The 2,623-nt window shown below is 25.3% G+C and overlaps 1 protein-coding gene across 1 annotated transcript in view; it reads left to right on the top strand.

Moving 5' to 3' along the window:
• The window catches only part of LOC111677400 (general transcriptional corepressor trfA), a 55,470-nt gene that overhangs the window by 40,413 nt on the left and 12,434 nt on the right, over positions 1-2,623 (top strand). The gene's annotated exons all lie outside the window — the stretch shown is intronic.

Genomic DNA, 2,623 nt, shown 5'->3' on the forward strand with positions numbered 1-2,623 from the left:
TAGACTATAGACTAGACTATAGACTAGACTATAGACTAGACTATAGACTAGACTATAGACTAGACTATAGACTAGACTATAGACTAGACTATAGACTATACTATTTACTATATTGTAAAATATATAATTATTTTCTTTATTCTTTAATAAACATCCCTCAAAAATATGCTGTATAATCGCCTTTATAATTTATATTCTTTCGCAATTCTAATCTATATTAAATGTACTTATTATCACGCATATATACATAAAAATTTATTCCCTCAATTAATTTAATCACAGACAATTCAATTTTACCCTTTACATAAATTTGCAAAAAAAAATCAAAGCCTAGTTTTAGGCATTTTTCTACATTAACAGCCTAATTTTATCTAAAAGCTAGAAAAACTCTTTTAAATATAATATTTTTAAACAACCTTATCTAAATGCTTAAATTTGATTATAAAAATTTGTTTTAATTTTCTTTTTTTGTCATAATGTTTTTTTTTTTTCAAATTTCCTTGTTATTTGCCACCCTAGTATCGTTATCAACATAAAATTTAATTTAATACGTTAAAAACATGCCATCTCAGCTTATCTTTATGGTCATAGTCTTGGGTAATACTAAGTAAGTAGAGCCAGCAGTGAAAAAATATATTTATATAAATTTTATAGCAAATTTTATATATTTTTATTTTGCTCTTTTTCAACCATTGTAGTATTTTTGTGCGGTTAAACGGCATTTTATTATTATATACAGTTGGGCAATATTTTCTTTAATGTTTTTTTAAAGAATATTTTGTTTGAAATGATTATTTTGACACTAAGTATATTATTGTAGAAAAAACATTAGATTTTGTTTTATGTTTTAAGATTATAAAACTAAATTTGATTTTGCAATTGACTGGTTAAGGGAGAATTTTAAAAGGGGACAATGAGTTTTAAATGGCTTGGAAGAGATCTAGACCTATTTTCAGAGATGACTAGGAAGACTCACAATTATTTATGCATTTTTCAATCAAAAGTATAAAATACTTTTAGGAAGAACTAATAAAATTTTAAAAATTGAAGCACATTTCTAGGAAAAATATTCTTTATTTTAATTATGTGTAATAATGAAGTATACCTTGAGGAGAAACCCTCTGGATTTTTAATTTGAATATTAACCAAAATCTCTCTGAAGTATGTATTGTCAAAGAAAAAATAATACCAAAAATATAGAGCATACTTTTGGGAAAATATTGATAAATTCGTTTTGCGACACAAATTTCAACGCTTTTTATTATTTTATCACCCAAAATATCTATCATCAATCAAACATTGTATATATATTCAATATAATTTCGAGAAAAAATAACATCGAATAACAAGCCTTATCAAAATATATTTTCTATGCAAATAAAAAAATACATGGAATATTTTCAAAAAATATACATAAATTTGTCATAACAAAATGAAACATACACCTTTAAAGGAAATAAATGACAGGTCGTTTATCAAATTGAAGCAATTACAGAAACTCAAAGAAAAAAACTCGTTAAAAAAAACGAAAATTTTATTAAAATGTACAAAATAAAATGTGTTATAGTAGTCATACAAATAACAGAATAAAGTCCAAACGATATAATATAAAATTTAGATAAACCTAGGAAAAGCTCCTTAAGCTAGGCAATTCCTTTGAAATTACATTTATGTGAGTATATTCGTCTAAATTCTTGAAAAAGGTACGAGATAAATATAACCAAATATATTTGAAGAGCCCTAAAGTATACAATGTTTTTAAAGATACAGTTTTGTTGCTAATTTATCGACTATTGTTTTTTTTATTTAAAATTTGATTCCTATATTTTTCGAAATTCCTGTTATTGGAAATAATTTTCCTACGAAAAATTGTTTCACTGTTGAAATATTTTTAAAAAGAAATGCTTCCAATATTAAACTTGACAAAGTGTTACATTCTTGCCTTTGATTTTGTACTAAGACAGGAGTTAAATTATTTTTGCTAGCTTTCCCTAAGGACTTTAGATATAAATACATGCCAGAAAAGGAAGTAGCAAAAGATTCCACAAATATAAAAGTATTTCATTTTTTTTTTTTGTAAAAACAAATCCTGACAAGCGGCTGTCGTTACTTATTATTGACAAGAACAAATGCTTTATTAATAAAGGCAAACGTGTTATACAAGGCATTTTAACTTTTGAAAATCGACATTAGACATGATTGATAAGACATTGTTATAAACCAATAAAAAGTAAAACAAGAGCATGAGGAATTCGATATAAAAGTATTAAGGAGCAAAAAAGTTAAAAGAAATGTGTATTGTAAGTATTTAGAAAGAAAAACAATTGCATAAACAAATAGGCAAGAAAGCCAAGAAATAGACATTAAACGAAGAAAGTTAAATAGAAAATAATGATTGTTGATGTTTTTTTAATATTAACCCATGAGAGGCCAATAATTCATTTTAGCATCAGCTTTAAGGTAAGATAGATCAAGCAAGATTAGAACTGAATTCGAAGTAAACTGAAACTGAAAAAAGACTTTGAACTAGAACTGAACTAGAACTGAACTAGAACTGAACTAGAACTGAACTAGAACTGAACTAGAACTGAACTAGAACTGAACTAGAACTGAACTAGAACTG

This window comes from Lucilia cuprina, chromosome 6 (assembly GCF_022045245.1).
Source record: "Lucilia cuprina isolate Lc7/37 chromosome 6, ASM2204524v1, whole genome shotgun sequence".
Classification (NCBI taxonomy): Eukaryota; Metazoa; Arthropoda; class Insecta; order Diptera; family Calliphoridae; genus Lucilia; species Lucilia cuprina.